The following is a 22,794-nucleotide window of genomic DNA, read 5'->3' on the forward strand; positions in this document are numbered from 1 at the left end:
CGTCGTCCGACTGCTCTGTTCTGACACTCTGCGTGTCAGAGGGTGTCGGCTTGGACCGGCCTCCCCCAGGTGAGACCTTCTGGAGACTTCTTGGTGGCGAAGGAGGTCGGCTCCAGGGGCTGACGTGCGGGCCCGAAAGCCCCCGAGTCCCCGGAGGCCGCGGGAAGCTTTGTCTTCTTGTGTCATGCCCTGGACGTGACCCTGTCGGAGGAGCAGTTGGCAGGGGCACGCCTCGGGAGCGACGCCAGGGAGCCCTCGGGCATCGGTAGCCTGGGGCTTGTCTTCTTGTGCCCGGGGCTTGGCTGGCATCGTTAGCCGGGCAGGAGCCAAGGACCGGGCTTGGTCGTGCCGTAGATCGGGAGCCCAAGGCTCGGGGAAGCCCCGAGCCCCAGGCGGAGGTTGCGGTCGAGTCAGTCTCGGCCAGGTCTCTTTGCTAGATGTTGCGTGCGAGCGTGCCCGATGGGCGTAGCCCCCGAGCGATCCTAAAGGGGTCAATCGGGGGGTCTTCTTCGTTCGGGAACCATTGATCCGAGGCTTAACATACCTGTATGTTAGGATCTCGTCACCTAGTTTCATGAGTTTTGCGACCTATATAAACATTCAGTGGTTATGGGCTTAAACCGGTCCAGAAAAAAGATGTAAGATACTCTGTAGTAAAAGGAAGCACCTCGGAGCAACTTCAAACTTTTCAGGTAAAAATCATAAAGTTGTACCGAGAGGGCCACATATATACACATTTGCAACTCTGCACTTGAACAACCAACCACCTTCTCTCTTTCTCCATCTAGCTAGGAGCACAAGACAGAACATTGAATGCTAATAGAGGGTAGATTACTTTATTTCACAAAAAACTTGTGACAAAGCAAGATCTAACCAACAACAATGTTAACAAATCAAATCATCTTTCCACCAGTAGAAGCTGAGTATTTAGATGCCTAAAAATGCTCTGCACTGTGACTCCCAATGCTCCTTAGCCAGGCGAACACGTTCAACTCGCTCCAATTGCATTCTCTTCTCCCAGTACTCTGGACAACTGTTGACAGATCGAAAATTCAACACACGAGTACTACATATATAATCCCAGAAAGCTGTAAGGCCTTATGCTTACCTATGTCTCAACAGCATGTTGAGTTCATCCAGGTGCATAGCGTCAGGAAAGACCCCTTGCTGAAACGGGAATGGTTGGCTAGATGATGCTCAAGTATCTGCTCATTGAAATAAGTGATAAATTATTTACCTGTCGGCATAGGGGACATCTTGATTTGTCGTCTGCAGACTTCAGCCCATCAACAATTGTCACAGATGCAGCAGAACAACAGCATAAGTAGCAGAATATGTGGCCACAGGAAAGCGAGACTGGATCAAACACTGTATCCTGAAAATAAAAATATGAAGAATCAAGAGTTTGGTTATGAATTTTAAATAGAGAGGACGGGGAACCTCGAAAACTTGAATAACATAACAAGGGCAAAATAGCACTGTAATTGTCAGAAGTGCAACTCACCAAGCATATAGAACATGTCAAACTAATATCAACACGCATGGAGTCAAAGAGGTTGCATGAGAGCGTTGGTCTGTCATCATCGAATACGAGGGAACAGTCGCCAAAGAGCTCCATTGCAGCGGCATTGTTCTTCTTGCTCCTCCTCAAGTTCATGTAGAATGCCATCAGCTCACAGAGCCATGGGGACTGAAGTATCTCAATGTGGAGGCTCTGAGCTTGAGCTTTGAATTCTTGCCCTTGCTTTGAGTAATGTATCTGCAAAAGAGTTGCTTTTCATAAATTCTCTGTGATTACCTATTCGTATCAAGTTATTATTATAATCTGAAATGCAAATATAGATATGCATTTGATTGATGGATTTAGTTAGCTCCTATCCAGTTACTGATTTTTTTTTGTAATCCAGCTGAAACATGCATTTGATTGATGGATTTAGTTAGCTCCTATCCAGTTACTGATTTTTTTTGTAATCCAGCTGAAACATGCATTTGATGGATTTAATTAGCTCCTATGCAGTTACTGAATTTTTTTTGTAATGCGTCTGAAACATACTGTTAATGTATCCTGATAACACACACCCTATAGCACCTTATGCACTTTGCAATAAGTTTCTGGTAAAAGCACGCAAATTTGCCTTGTAGGACTGAAAAATGCATGCAGGATACTTATAGTTACTATCCTTTTTTTATTAGGCCCTGTTTGGATCTTTGAATTGAATTTATTTTAATAATTATAATTTAGACACATATTAATTAAGCTAATAGGGTTGTATATGGATTATATTTGTATATTATTGTTGGTGTCGGTGTTTCGGACCGGGGGTCCTCAACCAACCAGTGCATTTGTTCTGCGTGCTTCCGATTCCGGATGGTGATGCAAAGAGACACAAGGTTTATACTGGTTCAGGCAATCGAGGCCCTACGTCCAGTCTGAGAGGTCGATCTTGTATTCCTTGCACCGAAGTGCTCGTAGTAGGGGGTTACAAGCTAAAGGAGAGAGGGAGCTGGTCCCAGGTCTTGGCTGGGTGTCGTGCGGGCCGCTTGAGACGTTGCTCTCAGGCGGCAGGGATGTGCGTGTGTGTGTGTGTTACAAGGTGTTCCCCTTCGTCCCCCTAAAACGGCCCAAGTCCTCTCCTTTTATAGCCTGAAGGGAGGACTAGGACGGTACATGAACTAACTATACGGCGTCGTGTGAACAGAGGCGGCGTGTCTGGGCCCTGTAGCCTGTTCCTGTGGCGGCGTGGTCGTCGGAGTGGTCCGTCCTTGGAGCACTGGAGCGGCGTGGTCGTCCCATCAGATTCTGTGCGTCGTGGGAACCTTGGGACTGCCTCGGAGTGGGTGCGGCGGTGAACGTGCAAGCCACTGTGGACGGACTATGCGCGAGGCCGAGACTTGGTCGATGCCGAGGCTGCACCGCGGTGGAGGGGTCTCGGCAGGCGCGAACCCCAAGATCGCCGAGACCTTGGTGTACAGTGCCGAGGCCTCGAGTGGGCGGCTGATCGTGGGCACAGCGTTAGGACACAGTGGCCGGCAATCCCGCCGTACCATATCCCAGCCGGTATGGCGCTGATCATGGACACAGTGTTAGGACACAGTGGCCGGTAATACCCGCCGTTCCCTGTCCCGGCCGGTATGGCGCTGATGCGACCTCGGGTCGCGTCGGCCATTCTGTGGCGTTGAGCCGTCGTCTGGCTGAGATTGCGGGAGTGGTTGAAGCATTAATGAGACATGACGCGTTGTCTGGAGGGTCGGTCGAGGCGGGGGGTGACGGGTTGCGGGCGACCCGGCCTCGAGCAACACGGAGACTGAGGCCTCGCGCGAAACGGAGATCGGGCTCCTTGCCGAGGCCTTGCGCGAGACGCCTCGCGCGATACGGAGAATGTACCCCCTGCCGAGGCCTTCCGTGGAGAGCCTCGGGCGAGACGGAGACGGCGCTGCCTGCCGAGGCCTTCCCTGGGGAGCTTCGCGCGAGGCGGAGTTTGTGTCAGGATGCCGAGACCTCCTGCTCGAGGCTCGAGGCGAGGAGGAGGAGGACCCAGTGGGCTCGGTCGTGGCAGGTGAGGGGCCCACGGCTTACCTTCTAGCTTTATTTTTAGATGGGATTTTAGCGACCCATTTGATGTTTGCTTGGAGTACCCCGTTCTAAGGTACCCGACAGTAGCCCCCGAGCCTCAGGGGGAGTGCGTGCACTCTCCCTGAGGGTTTGTCGAGGCTAGGTTTATGCCTGCTCTGTAGGAATTAGTTTGTTTTTTGAGGTTCCGGTGGGTGCGCGCGAGCGCACCCGCCGGGTGTAGCCCCCGAGCCCCTAGAGGAGTGAAGTTACTCCTCCAGGGGCTTTCTCCATTTTCGTGTTTGAGCGAGTAGTTCTTACTGCATTTGCCGAGCCCATAAGCGCAAGTTCGGGTTGCGGGGGTCTCGGCGAGGCTGCAGGAAAAAGCCCTTTAGCCTCCGCACGAAGCGAGAGGTTCATCAGGGCCCCCCTGACTTTGGGTATGACCCTCACACTTCCTTTCGCTCGGAAGGAGGGGTGGAATGTGCCAGGCTACCCTCGATGGGCGCGAGCGTGGACACTTCCGGTGAGCTGTTATCGGGTAGTCCGAGTGGAGGCCCGAGCCCCGTTTGCTAGGGGACGGCTAGCGGTCCAGAGACGCACTCCAAAAGTACCAGAGGATTTCTCTAGTGGGTGCCGAGGCCGTTCGCTGGGCCTCGGTGGCTCGGTGCCTCCCTACGGTGGGATCCCATTTGGATACTTTCCTGCCGGTCTCGGACACGACTTAGGACGCCTCGAGCGACTATTCGCTCGGGCCTAGGCCATTCGTAGGCTCGCCCCGAAGTCGTCCCTGACTCTGTTGCCCTGGGGCGGCTGTCGAAACCTCTTGGAGGTCCAGCCTTCGAACCTCTGGACCGTAATGGGCTCAGTGCCCTTTATCGTGTTTTGTAATGAAATCTCTAGCGTGGCTTTGAACCGTTTGTCTTGGTCTTTGGGTGCAAGAGGAGCCCTCGAGCCTTCGCCTGGAGCAAGAGGACGGTCGGGGGTCCCCTGACTTTTTCATCCGCCCCTCACATATCCTTTTCGTTCGGACGGAGGGTTTGTTTGCCGAGCCCATTCTTATCTCGGCAAGGTTGCAGGAAGAGCCCCTAGCCTCTACGCAGAGCGAGAGGGCCGTCGGGAGTTCCCCTGACTTTTTATACGCCCCTCGCGCGTAAGGGTTTGTTTGCCGAGGCCCCTTTTGGGCGCGGGCCCGAGTTGTGGGGTCTCGGCGTATTTGCAGAAAGAGCCCCCTAGCCTCAGCACAGGGTGAGAGGGCCGTCAGGAACTCCCCTGTCTTTTTGTATGACCCTCACGCTTCCTTTTCGCTTGGAAGGAGGGTTTGTTTTGCCGAGCCCCTTTGAGTGCGAGCTGGGGTCGCTGGGTCTCGGCAAGGTTACAGGAAGAGCCCCCTAGCCTCTGCATAAAACGAGAAGGCCGTCGGGGGTTCCTCTGACTTTTTGTGCGACCCTCGCGCTTCGTTTTTGCTCGGAAGGAGGGGTGGAATGTGCCTCGCTACCCTCGATGGGCACGAGCGGTGGCACTTCCGGTGAGCTGTTATCGGGTAGTCCGAGTGGAGGCCCGTACCCCGTTCGCTAGGGGACGGCTAGCGGTCCAGAGACACACTCCAAGAGTACCAGAGGATGTCTCTAGTGGGTGCCGAGGCCGTTTGCTAGGCCTCGGTGGCTCGGTGCCTCCCTACGGTGGGATCCCATTCGAAGACTTTCCTCCGGTCTCGGACACAACTTTGGGCGTCCCAAGCGTTTCGCTTGCTTGGGCCTCGGCCCCGTATGGGCTCGCCCGCGGTCGTCCCTGACTCTATTATCCTGGGGCGGCTGTCGAAACCCTTTGGGGCCCAGCCTTCGAACCCCTGGATCGTAATAGGTTCAGAGCCCGGTTCCTTCATACGAAAGGAATAGGCCGCAGGGAATATCTTCCCTATTGGCTCGGTACGGGCGGCGTGCCTTTTGAGGCAGTTTCATGGGGAGTCAAAACGACACCTGCTGCCGTAGTGGCCGAGCGTGGCGTGGTGGATGGGACGTAACTGTCCTCGCATTTAATGCGGGAGACGTGGGCGCGTGGGCTGGCGAAATCGGCTCGTGGTTAACCGTGCCGGATCGGGGGGGAAACTTCCCCGATTTCATCGCCCGTTCGTTTCGCCTCCTCCCTGCATAAATACCCGGGGAGTCTCGCCCCTCCTCGTCTTACCTTGCCTGCATTAGCGCCGCCTTCGTCGAGCCGTCGCTAGAGCAGCGGGTGCCGGGAAGAAGAGGAGAGAAGAGCGAGCCTAGGGAGAAAGCGAGAAAAAGGCGAGAGCGTGGGAGGAAGAGAAGAAACTCACCGCCACACCTGATTTCTCCATCGCACCCATGGCCAGTGACATCATCGTTGTCGAGGCGGACCCCTGGGATCCGTCGGACGTCACCGAGGAGATGCTCCAGTCGCTTGTCGATGGTGGTCTCCTCCGCCCGGTGATAGACCCCACTAGGCCGGAGTGGATTGCTCCGTACGGCGAGCCAAAGCCGAGGCCTCGCGACGGCTACGTCGTAAGCTTCGTCTCCTTCCACGAGCGCGGCCTCGGCGTCCCGGCGGACCGGTTCATGCGGGCGCTCCCGCACTACTACGGTGTGGAGCTCCATAATTTTAACCCCAACTCCATCGTTCAGGCGGCTATCTTTGTTGCCGTCTGCGAGGGGTATTTAGGGATCGCTCCCCATTGGGAGTTGTGGCTCCATCTGTTCCGGGCGGGGCACACTACCAAGCCGATGGGCATGTCGGGTAAGAGGAAGGCGGCACGGGCCGGAGGCTGCACTCTCCAAGTGCGCCAGGACCGCCTGCACCTCTACATCCCGGCCCAACTCGCGTCCTCCAACCGCCGGTGGTACACGAGTTGGTTTTACCTCCGCAACGACGACGGAGGGCTTCCCCCCTACACCGGGCGGATTGTGGGGAGTTGCCCGGAGAAATGGAAGTGGGGTGTCCCGAAGGTCGACCAGCCCAAGCTGGAGCCGCTCCTGGAGGGGCTGGCGAGGCTGCGGGCCCATGGCCTCACCGTGGCTGTGGTCGTGGCCGCCTTCCACCGCCGGAGGGTGCTGCCGCTGATGGCTCGGCGGCGGCGGTTGTTCGAGATGAAGCCGGGTGAGCCCATTGAGGGCACCCGGATGTCCTCCTCCGCCCTTTCTGACGAGGAAATTCTTCGTCGGGTGGGGGAGACGGTAGAGGCGAAGCTGAGGGGCGGCAACTTGACCCCTATCGTGATGCGGCCGTCGCAACGGTTCCTTTCGCTGGTAAGTCGTGTGCCGCTGTAGCCTCTGAATCTCCTCAGTCTCCCCTTACCCCTTGTTCCCTCATGCGCGTTTGTCGTTCCTTCAGGGGATGAGAGACGTGCGCTCCTCTCCACCGCCCGTTCCCGAGGACGCGGGGCGGCGGGCGATCAACCGCGCTCACGCCGATGCGCAGAAGAGGCGAAAGGACGCCAAGGCGGCGAAGCGCACGAAGCACATCCTCGCGCGCGAGGAGCTGGATAAGCGCCGCCGTCAACAACGGAAGGATGGCCTCCCGCTGGAGGAATCCCCGTCGACGTCATTGTCGACGGAGGCCTCAGACGGGAACGACAAGGGCGAGGGAGGGTGAGGTCCCCTGGACCACCTTCCTGACGTCGTGGAGGTGGCGCCCGGGGTGTCGGCAAGCAGCCCAGCACCCCCAGGAAGGGGAGGAGAAGCAGACCCGGGGCCGGCGGTTGCCCGCTCCGGGGCCGAGGCCGACACGCCCGAGGCGCGGGCGTTAGGCAAACGTGCCGTCAGCCCGGTAGGCTCGGCGGCCGTCGTGGAGCAGGTGGCGGTGGAGGCGACGCCACCGCCCCTGCAGAGGACCAAAGGGGCGCCGGGGTCCGCTGAAGACCGACCGGCGTCGATGGATACGGAGGCGACGCCTCTGCCGCCGCCTCCGCCGCTGGGGATGAGGTTTGCCGTGGCAAAGCGGGGGCCGCCCCGTTCAAGGCAAGTGTATTCTTGGCAGGGTCATGGTGCCTTCCAGTCGCTTTTTTGGTTTTGCGCTGACCCTGTAGGTTAATTTTCCTTAGTCGGAAGCGGCCTGCGGACGACCTCCCCTTGGCGCCCCTTAAGGCGCTTAAGGCGAGCCCTGACTCCTCCGCCCACTGGGTGGCGGAGGCACAAGCCGCTATCCAATGCGGCGCGGCGTCGGCGAGGGTCGACCCAAAGGGGCCGGCCGCCCGAGGGGCTGCCGAGGCGGCCCCTACACAGACGAGGGAGGGAGCGCTTCTGCCTCGTGGGGGCGAGGCTCACGAGTCGGATGGGGCCGGCGTGCCCTTTGTTGCCGAGGCTCCCGGGGTCTCCGAGGCTGAGGCGACGGAGGCTACGGCGCCCACGACCGCCGAGACCGCGGTGGCCACGGTCGGTGTCTCTGCGTCTGCCGAGGCCACGATGGCGGAGGCCAGAGCCCCCGAGACCGCCGAGGCCGTAATTGCAGAGGCCGGAGCCCCCGAGGTCTATCCGATCTCCTTCGACGATACTTCCCGGGCGCGGGAGGTGGTCGACGCCGAGGAGACCGATGTCGTGGAGCAGCCGGCGCCGCTCTTGGACGAGGGAAGCTCGGCCCTCGTGCGGGTCCGACCCGGGCCTCGCGGGTGGGATCACCCGCGGGTACTGTGGCGGAGCCGGGACGACCCTGAGGGGGAGCCTCTGTTCGCCCTTGAGGACGCGGCCGAGGGCGGGCGCTGGAACTCCTTCGAGCAGTACCGCCAGCTGGCGGAGCGGTCGCTACGGACGGCGCTGTCCGTGGTGGCCGACGAACTGCCCGGAGTCGCCCAGGTTCGTGTTTTCCTTTCTCGCGCGATGTTTCCTTTCCTGATTTTGTTGCGACCAATGACCCTCGTTCTGCTTCCCCAGGAGCTCGAGACCCGGTCGCTTGGGAAGTCGGTCTTTCTCCGACGGGAGAGGGGCGTCTGGGACCAGCTTCAGCGGCAGAGGGGCCTTCTTGCCGACGCTAACGAGCTTCTGTCGGCGCAAAGCGCGGAGGTGGAGGACCTCCGCCTTCGCTGTGCCGACGCAAAGGTTGAGGCGGCTACAACCCAGACGTAGCTCGCCCCCTTGGCGGCGTGGGTCAAGGAGCTGGAGGAGGAGCTTACCCGCGCGGTCAGCGATCGGGATGCCTTCAGGTCCCGGGCCGAAGAAGCGACGACCTCGGGCAAGGCCCTCGCCGGGCAGCTAGGGGCATAGGAGAGTGCGCACCGGCTGACCAAAGGCGCTCTGAACGAGGCCCTTGCTGCGGTTGAGGCCTCGCAAATCGAGGCTATGGTTTTGAAGGGGACGGTCGAGGGTGAGTTCCAGTCCCCTTGTTTTGTTTCCTTTTCCTTATGTTTGCTCCCTGACTTCCTTGTATGACGCAGAGCTAGGAAGTGAAGCTTCCAGGGCGGCCGAGGCCTCTAGGTTCGAGGCCCAACGGTTGAAGGAGAAGGCCGAGGCCTGTCAAGCCGAGACCCGTCGCTGGGAGCAGAAGGCCAAGGGTGAGTTCCGTGGGCTTCCGTCCCTAACTTAGGTTGTCCTTTCTCTCGCTCGACTTCATTCCATTTTCCGCGGTGCAGAGTCAGAGGCGGAGATCATTCGGGCCACCGAGGCTTCCAGCGCGGTGCAGACGGTGCTCGAGACCAAGATCGGGGAGCACGAGGCGCTGAAGCGTGCTGCCCTTTCCGCCTGCGAGGCCTTGGAGGTCGAGGGGGTTCAGTCAGGCAGCTCCCTTGGGAGCCGCTTGATTGCGCTGAGCAGCCAGATGCGCGAGCGGCTCCGAGGGGCACTGCACACGGGTGTCAAGCGGGCGCTGGCCGTCATCTCCTCTCACTACCTTGGCGTCGACCTCCCAGCCATCAGTGATGGCTATGTTCTGCCTGATGATGACGAGGAGGCCGACGCGGCAGTGGCGAAGCTGATGGAGGCGGCGGAAGGCCCTGGCACGGCGCTGGCGACGCTCTTCGAAGAGGAGGTGGTTCCTCCCCTACCATCTGCCGGCGCTGAAGGCCCTGAGCCTTGATCTGGGCCCCGGGGGCTATGTAAAAATAGAATAGGGGTTATTTTTTGTATCGTAACACTTGTGGCCGTTGAGGCCTTTACTTTTGAAGTACTTGTGCTTCTTAGTTGTTTTTCTTATGTTTCCGAGCCTCTGCCCTCTGTCGCTCCTGATCGGATTTTGTTTGCAAAACACCCCCTTGGGGCCTAAGCCGTCCCTTGAGCGAGAGGTAGTGAGGGAGTGTCGTAGCCCGGAGGCGTAGGCCGTCTCGCGACTCTACCGGCCTCTTGCTTAGGAAACAGACCTTGGTCCGAGGGGTTTTTACAACTGATTCGTCAGAGCCTGCTAGGGACTTGGCGTAGGAATTTTTTGCGAAAAACAACTGAAGAATGGTGCATGGGACCTAGGGGACGCCTAGGGGGGGTCCCCTATCTAGCCCCCGAGGGAGGCTTGGTTTTGCCGAGGTAGAACCGAGTTTCCCTTGCCGTGTTACTGTATTGCCGAGGCCTACGATGGGCTCGGGGGGTTTCTCGAAAAGTTAGACGAACTAAAGAACGCTTTTTAATTGTACTTCAAGAAACGATATGTACAATGCTTGGAAATTTAGGGATAAAAGCGACGTAGCTGTTCTATGTTCCAAGTGTTGGTGAAGACTTCGCCCTTCTCGTTGGCCAGTTTGTAGGTCCCGGGCTTCAGCACTCGGGCAATGATGTACGGCCCTTCCCATGGCGGGGTCAGCTTGTGGCGACCCTTGTTGCTCTGTGCTAGCCTCAACACCAGGTCGCCTACCTTCAAGTCTCGGCCTCAGACGCGTCGGGCTTGATAGCGCCGCAGGCTCTGCTGGTATTTGGCCGAGTGTAGTAGCGCGACGTCTTGGGCTTCCTCCAGTTGATCAAGGGCGTCCTCTCGGGTGATGCGGTTACTTTGTTCGTTATAGGCTTGCAGCCTCGGGGAACCATATTCCAAGTCGGTGGGGAGGATGGCCTCGGCCCCATAGACTAGGAAGAAAGGCGTGTAGCCCCCGAGGCCCTGGAGGAGTGGAGTTACTCCTCCAGGGGCTTTTTTCGTTTTCGTGTTCGAGTGAGGAGTTTTTGTCGTATTTGCCGAGCCCACAAGTGCGAGTTCGAGTCACGGGGTTTCGTCAAGGTCGTAGGGAGAGCTCCCGGGCCTCTACACGAAGCGAGAGGGCGATCAGGAGTTCCCCTGGCTTCTTGTGCGACCCTCGGACCTCCCTGCCGGTCTCGGACATGATTTACGTCGTGGCAGAGGACGATGAGAAGGCCGAGGAGGAGGTGATGAAGCTTGGTGGAGGCGGCTGAGGCCCCTGGCACATCGCTGGCCCGGCTATTCGAAGAGGAGGTGGCTCCTCCTACGCCGTCCGTCGACGCTGGCGACCTTGTATTCTGACCTGGGTCAAAGGGGTCATGTAATAGATTAGGACGTACATCATTGTACCATAACGTTTGTGGCCGTTGAGGCCTTTTCAGTACTTGTGTATATATGCATCTTAATCGTTTTCTATTATATTTCCCAGCCCTTGCTCTCTGCTCCGTTTCTGAACATATCACTTGCAAAAAACTTCCTTGGAGCCCAAGCTGCCCCTCTGGCAAAAGGTGGTGAGGGAGTTGCCGTAGCCCAGAGGCGTAGGCAGTCTTGCGGCTCGGCCGGCCTTTTGGCCTCGAGGCATACTTTCGGTCCTTAGGTTTTTTACAATTGATTTGTCAGAGTACGCGAGAGAGTTCGGCGTAGGAAATTTTTCGAAAAGACGACTAAAAAACGGTGTCCCCCTGTCTCGTGTTTAGACAAGTCCTTTGCAAAAACTTCCTTGGAGCCTAAGCTGCCCCTCGGGTGAAAGGTGGTGAGGGAGTTGCCGTAGCCCAGAGGCGTAGGCTGTCTCGTGGCTCAGCCGGCCTTTTGGCCTCGAGGCAAACTTTTGGTCCTTAGGTTTTTGCAAGCGATTTGGCAGAGTTCGTGACAGAGTTTGGGATTAGGGGGGGAGGTTCCCCCCTAGCCCCCGAGGGAGGCTCGGTTCTGCAGAGGCAGAGTCGAGTCTCCCCCCTTGCGTTATCGTAACGCCGAACCCGTACCGATGGGCTCGGGGGGTTCCTCAAAAATTTAGAACAATTAAAGAACGCTTCTTTATTGTATTTCGAGGAAAATTGTATGACGCTTGGGAATTTAAGGGTAGAAGCGACGTATCTGTTCTATGTTCGAAGTGTTGGTGAGGATTTCGCCCTTCTCGTAGGCTAGCTTGTAGGTCCCGTGCTTTAGTACTTGGGCGGGCCACCAACTTCCAAGTCGTCAATGAGGTCACTGGCCTTCCTGGACTTGTCCTTGATGTCGTCCACGCCGGCCTCGACGGTTCGCCCGATGTGCTCGCCCAGGACCTGGGTGGTGCACCGCTGGTACATGGCCCCTGCATTTCTGAGACTGAATGGCATAGCCACATAGCAGTACATGTCGAATGGGGTGATGAAAGAAATCGGCTCCTCAGGAGGTGGCAGGGCAGAGCTTGATGGCAGGACGTCGCTCCGCGCCACCGGCGTCTTTCCCCTGCCCAGGCTTAAGCTAGACAGGTCCCCAACCAGGGACTCTGTACCAACAGCCGGGCATGGGATGCCGACGGGGCGTCGCCGCATGCCGCCGGCGTTTCACCCATGTCCAGGCTCAGGCAAGTCAGGTCCCCAACCAGGGACCTTGTGCCAACAGCTGGACATGGGGTGCCGGCAGAACGCGGTGCGCCACCATGAGCTCGCGTGGTGTCGGGGTGGTCCTGCCCGTGTTGCACCTGGCGAGCGTGACGAGAGCGGTGGCTTGGGAGCCGCCCGCGCCTGGGCTACTGGTGCGTGATGTCGCCATCGGTTGATGGGGCTCTGGGTGAGAGGAGTATCACGTCGTACTTGTATCCTAGAGACATGAACTCTAGGCCCCTAAACCAGATCATTGCGCTGAGACGTAGTGGTCGTATGGGGTCTGCCATTCGGGACTTGTTGGGATGATTAAGCTTACACGCAGTATTCCCCTACCTGGCGCGCCAACTGTCGGTGTTTCGGACCGGGGGGTCCTCAACCAACCAGTGAATTTGTTCTGCGTGCTCCCGATTCCGGATGGTGATGCAAAGAGACACAAGGTTTATACTGGTTCAGGCAATCGAGGCCCTACGTCCAGTCTGAGAGGTCGATCTTGTATTCCTTGCACCGAAGTGCTCGTAGTAGGGGGTTACAAGCTAAAAGAGAGAGGGAGCTGGTCCCAGGTCTCGGCTGGGTGTCGTGCGGGCCGCTTGAGACGTTGCTCTCAAGCGGCAGGGATGTGCGTGTGTGTGTGTTATAAGGTGTTCCCCTTCGCCCCCCTAAAACGGCCCAAGTCCTCTCCTTTTATAGCCTGAAGGGAGGACTAGGACGGTACATGAACTAACTATACGGCGTCGTGTGAACAGAGGCGGCGTGTCCGGGCCCTGTAGCCTGTTCCTGTGGCGGCGTGGTCGTCGGAGTGGTCCGTCCTTGGAGCACTGGAGCGGCGTGGTCGTCCCATCAGATTCTGTGCGTCGTGGGAACCCCGGGACTGCCTCGGAGTGGGTGCGGCGGTGAACGTGCAAGCCACTGTGGACGGACTGTGCGCGAGGTCGAGACTTGGTCGATGCCGAGGCTGCACCGTGGTGGAGGGGTCTCGGTAGGCGCGAACCCCAAGATCGCCGAGACCTTGGTGTACAGTGCCGAGGCCTCGAGTGGGTGGCTGATCGTGGGCACAGCGTTAGGACACAGTGGCCGGTAATCCTGCCGTACCCTATCCCAGCCGGTATGGCGCTGATCACGGACACAGTGTTAGGACACAGTGGCCGGTAATACCCGCCGTGCCCTGTCCCGGCCGGTATGGCGCTGATGCGACCTCGGGTCGCGTCGGCCATTCTGTGGCGTTGAGCCGTCGTCTGGCTGAGATTGCGGGAGTGGTTGAAGCATTAATGAGACATAACGCATTGTCTGGAGGGTCGGTCGAGGCGGGGGGTGACGGGCTGCGGGCGACCCGGCCTCGAGCAACACGGAGACTGAGGCCTCGCGCGAGACGGAGATCGGGCTCCTTGCCGAGGCCTTGCGCGAGACGCCTCGCGCGATACGGAGAATGTACCCCCTGCCGAGGCCTTCCGTGGAGAGCCTCGGGCGAGACGGAGACGGCGCTCCCTGCCGAGGCCTTCCCTGGGGAGCCTCGCGCGAGGCGGAGTTTGTGTCAGGATGCCGAGACCTCCTGCTCGAGGCTCGAGGCGAGGAGGAGGAGGACCCAGTGGGCTCGGTCGTGGCAGGTGAGGGGCCCACGGCTTACCTTCTAGCTTTATTTTTTAGATGGGATTTTAGCGACTCATTTGATGTTTGCTTGGGGTACCCCGTTCTAAGGTACCCGACAGTTGGCTACACCGGAGAGATACTTATGTGTTGTATTTCTACCGTAGGAAAGCGAATTGAAGAGCGTGGTATAAGTTGCAAAGTAGAAACATAACATTGTAATCTATAGAATTAATTTGCATATCTCACCCTATGAATTTAAGATAGGCTTATATGTGAACTTTGTAATGTGGTGGAATGTTAAATTACAAACCAAGTAGCCTAGTTTATTAAGTAGAATTAATTCTTCCAAATGAAAGGATCCAAACGGCCCCTTACAGTACTTATACATTAAGAAGAATCAAAGTGGTACACGGTTTTCTCAGGTAGTAGGAGTATTATTCGATAAATGAAAAGACAAGATGGTCGAGTTGAGAATGCCATGCCTTGTCATACTTCTTGAGAATCTTCCTCATGGCCACGGCGTTTATAATCGCATAAGTAACCAAGTCTTTGCCCTGCTGTATCAACCTCCCGTGGCTCTTGTCACCCTTGCTGGTGAACCACATGGTGTATTTCTTTAAGCCTGACGCCAGGTGCAGTTCGAGCAGCTTCTTGGCTTTCTCGTTGAAGCAGCCGACCACAGCTGACATCTCGTTCAGAAGAGACGGAAAGAAGCTCCCATCACACACTGCATATGAAAATGGAGTTACGAATTCGTCAGCGAACCATCCGTGAGTCCATGACAGGCAATATACAGAAAGGATGGTCATCATGTCAACTCTAGTGAATACAGTTCTATGTTTTGGGGGCATTGAAGCCTTACCGAAGACGTCCCAAAATCAGGTGAAACAAGTCAGAACAATGCGTGGTTCAACTCATCGCTAAAGCCAAAGCTAAAAAGAAAACAATGCGTGCACTGGAAAGAAAAGAGTGTAAGCACTTGGAATTTGTTTAACAGTTACTAAGACCTAGGCGGCCAATGGTTGCAGACGGACACCGTTTACCAAGGTAGTATATGGAGTTATTTAACAGTTACGACCTGCAAGCAGTGTGCATGATGCAGCCACAATGCGAAAAGTATTGCCACCTGGACAAGGACTGGACAAGGACCAGTTCTAGTCTTGTAACGTAGGCTTGCAGTGAATTGTGATCCTGCGTGCGCAATTGAAGATTTCTTGTCCTTTTGCTGAAGCCAAGCCAAGATTTTTTTAAAAATTTTGTTTAAAGCGGGGCTTTGCTGCGTAACAAAAGCAATCGATCGAAATTGAGATTGGACGAAAGGAAGAACGGAGATCACGATTCACGAACAGCAAAAGCTAGAGAGAGATAATAGCTGTGGTTTTACCAGTGCAATGGGCCAGTGCACCGGCGGTCGCTGCTGGTGGCATCATCGGCTGCTGCGGCGGCGGAAGGCCGAGGCGAGCGGCGGCATGTCTTGAGCATCTTCTTGAGGCGCTTGATCCCGACGGCGCGGGGAGCTCCGCCTCCATACCCCTCATGTACGCCTCGTACTTCTTGCCGAACTTCATGCCTGGCAGCGGCTGGGATGGAAGCTGGCGAGCTACGGCCAGCCGCCGCAAGAAGAAGTGGGGTCAGTCACGCGGGGCTCGCCCAGGATGAGATATGGCGAATGGAGGAGTAAAGGCCAAGCTAAAAAGCGGAGTGATTGGGTGGAGTCATGGAGTGGAGGTGCGTGGTGGAGGCAACAAACACACAGGCCGAGCGAGCTTTTATAACTTTTCTCGATCGATCGATCTAGGAGGAGGGGTGGGGGTGGCACGTGAGAGACGGGTCAGCCGGACAGTGGGATTTCATTTGGGATTCGCCCCACTCACATCGCGCGCGCCAGCCGTTCGTTTCGTGTCGGGAAGCTTTGCTTTCCCGGTTTGGTTTCCCCTGTGTTCATGGTGCGTGCGCGAGCGGCTTTGCATGGCAAAGTTGAGTGCCGCCTTCTTCGATTATACACGCGATCGTAGACCATGCATGCACCACGTGTGAGCGTGAATGAATCGAGGACCAAGACCGGGCCGGCAGTATTATTTATTATATTATTGTTGTATACTATCTGGCCGGACTCTGCCTTGTGCGCATTTGGAATAATCGTTTCGTTCTGAGGAAACAAAAGGTGAGGGATGGAATAGACAGTAGGATGCTGACGAGACTAGTACGTGTCCATTGCATGCGTTTCAAGTTGGATCGCATCGCATCGTGTGCTATCTCTGTCCCTAAATGTATATCTCTATCCCTAAATATACATCGCTACGGTTTACGTGCTGATAAGTTTAACTCGATTTATAAAAAATACGTACAACATTTGTGTGTCCAAATAAATTTGTTAAAAAACTAGATTCAAATATATATTCAATGATACTAATTATGTGTCATAAATATAAATATTTTTAATATATATTTAGTGAAAGTTGTTTCTTGGGAAGCAAAAACCACAAACATTTAGGGATGAAGAGTAGTCGATATCATCGCTTATTCAGGCTAAAGAATGGGCAATGTTTACGACCATCCGTCTTATTCAAAATCTTTATATAAATATCATCTATTTTATTATAACTTAGATACTTTAATAATGATTTATTTATTTTATAATTTACATAAAATTTTTGAATAAGACGAACGATCAAACATGATGTCCGAAAGTTAAAAAAACATTACTCTTTTTTGGAACGGACGAAGTACATGTACTGATGATCCATTTAGACATTCAGGGCCTGTTTGATATGGAGCCCTGGGGTGTTCCTGCGGTCCTGAGCTACAACCTCGCATGTTTGACATCCCGAGCCCACTCGCGAGCCAGGGCGGCACGGTGCAAAAGATACTCTCTCTTGGCTCCCAGGAAAAGACGAGGAAGTCTGTTTTTTGGCGGCCCGGTTCGCTTCGGCGTGGAAGCGCGAGTTTGACTCACCCCTACCCTCCATATCAAACATGCCCACAGTGGTGATCTGCTTATTTTCTCGGTCCTAAAAAATAATACACATATTCCTTTTAGACAAGTTAGTTAATATTAAGTTTAACTACATATATAAAAGGATTTCTAGTATCAATGAAAGATGTAATAAGGCACCTCGCCACAAACCAAAGCTTCTGCCTCTAGCCTGGTGGCATGGGCCTCGAGGAATCACGAAAGAAAAAAAAACACTTGCACAGCTTTGCAAAATAGTACTACTTGACTGTGAGATGGGGCTGTGGACTAACAACTAGTCATATTAGCTCCTATAAGTGAACTAATGAACTAACAACTAGTTCATGATTAGTGGACTAACAATTAGTCTGTCTGTTTGGATACTTAGAAACTAAAAATTAGTCAACTAGTTGTTGGTTCTATGGATCAAACAGGACCTTAGATATCCATGGACACGTTACGGTGCAATCTGCTACGCCGTCTTGTCTATAGCTAGCTAATCGCACAAAGGTCCCTACCAACGTTCCCCAAGTTGAGTTTTTATATCTTTCTTTTTACAAAAATTATTGTTGCCATCATAAATATTTATGCTGACATCAAAAATAATGGCCTCGTTCGGCTGCCATGGAGAAATTACTGTTCACGAAGGAATTTTACGTTCACGAATGGTTTCTCTTATAAATTCCTTTAGATTCCTTCAAATCCCTCCCAGCGAACGGGGCAAGTGTTTTAATGGACGAGGCTGTCGTCGACAGGGCGCGCCGCGTCTGCCTCGCAACTCGGTGCATCACGCCCTGATTGAGGCGGTGGAAGGCGAGCCCAGGTACGTGCTGTACGTGCAGCGCGGCGGAGAAGCGACGCGCGGACCCGCTGCTGGTGGTGGGGCAACCATGCCTACGGCGCCGTCCGGAGGTGCTGCTGGGGAGCGTCAGCGACTACTGCGCGCACCACGCGCACTGCTCAGTCATGATTGTGAAGCAGCAGCCCAGGTCCAGATGAAAAATGCTTACTTGTCAGGCTGCTTCCATGCATGCGCTGATAGATGATCCAGCGGCTGCAAATTAAAGCCATTTGCCGGTTGGCGAGTGCTGCAGTCACAAAGCCAGCGTGGTACCATGTACGCATGTAGTACTCTCCCTCCATCCTAAATGGCTAAATTGTATGTTATTGTGATTTTTCTAGACATTAGTACAAGTTTAATGAAGATCTACCGCGATGAGTCACCATGGTGGTATGGTTTTCACTTTTATAGACGCAGGACACTGCTAGGCGAACAGGGCCCCCACTTGGGTCAGGTCGAATCGGATGGCCCATGATAATGTATTGTAATTTTTTTATTCCTAGGTTAGATTCAATATCTAATCCGATATATAGAATTCTCTACTATATGGGGCTGGTTTATTTTAAGACAGTTGAAGTATATATCGGCACATTGGCCTCAACCTATGGTCACGACCGGATGTTTCGCATCACTGTCCAGTTGTGAGATTTCCATGGACATGGATCTGGGTCTCCTGTTTGGTCTTGCATGCACAGATCCGACTGTCATTTAGACGATGAAGTCACTTGGTGGATATGAGGTGACCAAAACTATATATTTATAGTAGTACCTATGGAGAGGACCGGATGTTTCGCATCACTACTCAGTTGTGAGATTTTCATGGACAAGGATGTGGGTCTCCTATTTGGCCTTGCATGCACGGGTCTAACTCCCATTTAGACGACGAAGTCACTTGGTGGATATGAGGTGACCAACACTATATATTTATCGTAGTGTGTTCCCGACATCGCACACCACATGCCTAGCTTCTCTTTCCAAAAGCATGGCGTGCACTACCCTTTCATCGCTAGGACATCTCTTGATCATTGTATTGCTCATCCTCGCTCGTGGCATTATCACAACCAGTGTTGTCATAGCTCCACCTCCCACTCCTCTACCTCTTCCATGGCTACGTGCACCCACTCCGACTCCTCGTCCTCCGGTTCTTGGGGCCCCTGCTCGCACTCCTCTTCTTCCTTCCCCTCGGATAGGCACTCCGCCTCTAACTCCTCTTCCTCGTCCATGGTTGGGGGCACCTTCTCCAGCTCGTGTTCCTCCACGGCTAGGAGCACCCCCTCGTAGTCCTATTCTTCCTTCTCCTCAAGTAGGTGCTCCACCTCCCACACCTCCTGTTCGTCCCCCGCAATTGGGGGCACCTCTTCCTACCCCCGTTCCTCCTAATCCTCAGTTGGGGGCTCCCTCCCGCGGTCCTATTCTAACTCCCCCTCGGAAGGGTGTTCCACCTTCTACTCCACTTCCAGCACCACGATTAGGGGCACCCCTCCCGTCCTCTCCTCTTCCTCCAGCTCGTGCTCCTGTACTTCCTCCCCGTCGGAAGGGCGCTCCGCCTTCCACTCCTCCACTTCCTACACCACAGTTAGGGAAACCCCTCCCATGCCCTCCTCCAACTCGTGCTCCTGTACTTCCTCCCCGTCGAAAGGGCACTCCACCTTCATCTCCTCCACTTCCTACGCCACAATTAGGGAAACCCCTCCCGTGCCCTCCTCCAGCTCGTGCTCCTGTACTTCCTCCCCGTCGGAAGGGCGCTCCACCTTCCACTCCTCCACTTCCTACACCACAATTAGGGAAACCCATCCCGTGCCCTCCTCCAGCTCGTGCTCCTGTACTTCCTCCCCGTCGGAAGGGCGCTCCACCTTCCACTCCTCCACTTCCTACACCACAATTAGGGAAACCCCTTCCGTGCCCTCCTCCAGCTCGTCCTCCTGTACTTCCTCCCCGTCAGAAGGGCGCTCCACCTTCTACTCCTATACTTCCTACACCGCAATTAGGGAAACCCCTCCCGTGCCCTCCTCCAGCTCGTGCTCCTGTACTTCCTCCCCGTCGAAAGGGTGCTCCACCTTCCACTCCTCCACTTCCTACACCAAGATTAGGGGCACCCCTCCCGTCCCCTCTTCTTCCTCGACCTCGTGCTCCTGTACTTCCTCCCCGTCGGAAGCGCACTCCACCTCCTACACCGCAGTCTAAGGCACCCATTCTGTCTCCTGTTATTCCTCCCCCTTGGAAGGGCATCCCACCTTCCACTCCTCCGATTCCTGCACCACGGTTAGGGGCACCTCTTCCATCTCCTCTTGTCCAGCCCCCTCGCACTCCTATTCTCCCACCCCCTCGAAAGGGCGCTGCACCTTCTAGTCCTCCACTTCCTCCACCACGGTTAGGGGCACCATTTCCATCTCCTCTTTTTCCTCCCCTCAACTAGGGGATCCCTCTTGCACTTCTACTCGTACGACACCCGGCTTAGATATTGCTTCCGGTTAAATCTACATTATTTTGTTACTATTTATTATTTGTACCGATATTAACAAATAAATGTAAGCATTTTCATTATTTTTCGGCATGGAATATAGTATGTTGATGCATATTTCCTTGTTTTGATTGATAGTTTTAAGATTCCCAGCTTGATTTGTGTTGGTTTTAATTACGTAAGAAAACACAGATGTAATATCGAAAGTTCTTAGAGCATCTCCAAGAGATGTTCTAAATCTCTCTGTGAGATCCAATATTGCTATTTAGGGATAAGAAAATGTATCCAACGGCCTCTCTATCACCTTCTCCAGTGTTCCCCATCCTGTATCCGGCGAGTTTCGCTCGGGGGAAAGGCGAGTGCCGTCGCTCGCCATCCGGGCTCGCTCCTCCCTTCCCGCGCGCCCCATTGGCTGCACGCTCCCCTCTCCCGTGCTCGTCCCCTTCGGGTGCACGCTCTTCCTGGACACGGGCATGTCGGCAGCGGACTTTGGCATCCACGCCATGCCGTGGCCGCCAGGGCCTCGCCCGTGCAGTGGTCGGCGACGGCGTACACCTTCCTCTCCATCGTGGCCTCGTGGGGCGGCGGGCAAGTTCTGTAGGTACGAGTGGAAGAAGCATCAAGCATGGCAGTTGGTCCAACATGGAGCAGGGCGAGTACTTCGCGCTCGCGCTCAAGGCGAGGCACGACCTGGTCGCGATCCTCGCGGACGTCGGGGTTATGCCGTCGTACACCGAGACGTTAGCGTCAGTGACGCCAACGCACAGGAGAGACCGGGTTCGCGGCGAACCGGCCTGGAGTGCAACCGCGACGCGGACGGCGAGGCGCAGCTGTCCCAAGTGTACCGGTGCGTGGACTGTAGACAGGGAGGGGAAGGAGCTCATCGACTGCCCGCTCGCCATGCATGCCCAACATGTGCACCGACGTCCGACGGGGTCAAGAAGTCAAGATGCCCGTCTTCTGGGTTATATTCTGACTGTTGTTTGCATGCAGATCTATAGTTCTATACATGTGTGCATGCTTTTGAAAGCGGATTTGAATATGGCACGAGAGAGAAAAAGATCTATTTTGTCACAGTCACTCGTATATATATACTCAGAGGTAATCGAGAAAGTATGTATTTCCATGATGTACCATTCTATTGAAGTACGACGACATGCCTACATGCATCGTTCCATATCTGCTGGTATCCTTTTAGTAGAATCTGCAGGTATTATTATTGCGCTCGCAGCCGTCCGTCCTGTCCAGGACGCCACGCGGGCCAAACAAACCTCACGTCCATTCCCTTCCGTCACTCTTGCCGCCCGCCTCGCACTGCTCCTGCTTCTCCTCCGCCCGTGCCCCCTTGCCGCTCCTTCCGTGTTGCTCCTGCTCCTCCTCCGTCGCCCGCCCGCTGCTCCTGCCACTGCTCCGCGCGTGCTACCCCGCTACTTTTGCCGTTGTTCCTGCTCCTGCTCCGCGCGCCCATCTTGCTACTCCGCCGCCCGTGCCCACTGCTCTTGCTCTGCCACCTGCATGGTCTAAGGACGATGACAGGCGCCGCCAGCGTAGGGAGAAGTGTCAGGCCTTAACGCGGAAGCCCTTCGGCCTCGCCTGCTGTTATGGCAGCGGCGCCCGATGCAGACGGCGGAGGAGGCCGCGCCAGGATATGATGCATGTTGCAAGCTCATATTTTAAATGTTTCAGATGTTTTAGAGGTATGTTGCAAGCGTTTTATATATATGTTGTAAAAGTAGATCGGGATGTTGTATATATTGCAATGGTTGTACACGTATATTTGCAAGAGTCTGTTTATTTGGATCAAATGTTTCATCTGTTTTTCAGACGTATATTTGCAAGAGTCTGTTTATTTGGATCAAATGTTTTATCTGTTTTTCAAACGTATGTTGTAAGTGTGTTTTTTTAATGTTACATATGTTTTTACACATATGTTGCAAGTATTTTATCTGATGTTGTGTATGTTTGCAATAGTTTCTAAGTGTTTCGAACGCATGTTTTAAATCATCTATCTTTTTTGTATGTTGCAAGTGTTGTATCCTAATATTTCAAAAGTAGATTTGGTGTTGCTCATAGGATAAGTGTGGGAAGCTAGAGGGGGCGCGAGCGGTTCCTACGGGCGTGCGGCGTGGGCGACTTTCAGCAGCGCGCGCCCCCGCGTGGCCGCACAGGCATGGGTGAGCAACGGCTCCGTTCGCTTCGCTGAAAAAAAAAGCCGAAACACTGTTCCGACTGATTTGTTGTGAGAGAAAAATATTATTCCGGTTAAAAAAACAAGCTAAAAAGTACGGATTATAAGACCGGCACGGACCCATGGATGCGGAAAAAGAGACTGCAGCCACGGTGCCTTTCGCCCTGGTCTTAATTTGTTCCGTATCATTTGTGGTTTCTTAAAATACATACTAGACTAAATAGGATCTCTCTTTTCACCTTTGGGAAAAATCAAGGCATTTATATCACGCTAATTTAAATGCGTTATTAGTAGTATTGTTTAAACAAGGCAGGCTGTAAGGCTCTCGATGATACTCCTATAATACAGTTATTAGTAACTACCAAATACAGTATGCAATTTAAACGGAAATCAGTAAAAATTTTGGCGTGACGGTTGCCAAATCAGCAGACATGCATGTATTTCATTTTCACTGCACTCTCCCCTATTTAAAGGCAACCCATCCTTCTCAGCATTTTCCACAGCACCTCCACTCCAACCAAAAC

At 54.6% G+C, this 22,794-nt stretch overlaps 1 pseudogene; it reads right to left on the bottom strand.

The window, feature by feature from the left end:
* Positions 1–512: 512 nt before the first annotated feature.
* Positions 513–15,537, bottom strand: LOC136547456 (probable E3 ubiquitin-protein ligase BAH1-like 1; annotated as a pseudogene).
* Positions 15,538–22,794: the final 7,257 nt, after the last annotated feature.

Source organism: Miscanthus floridulus, chromosome 3 (assembly GCF_019320115.1).
Source record: "Miscanthus floridulus cultivar M001 chromosome 3, ASM1932011v1, whole genome shotgun sequence".
Lineage (NCBI taxonomy): Eukaryota > Viridiplantae > Streptophyta > Magnoliopsida > Poales > Poaceae > Miscanthus > Miscanthus floridulus.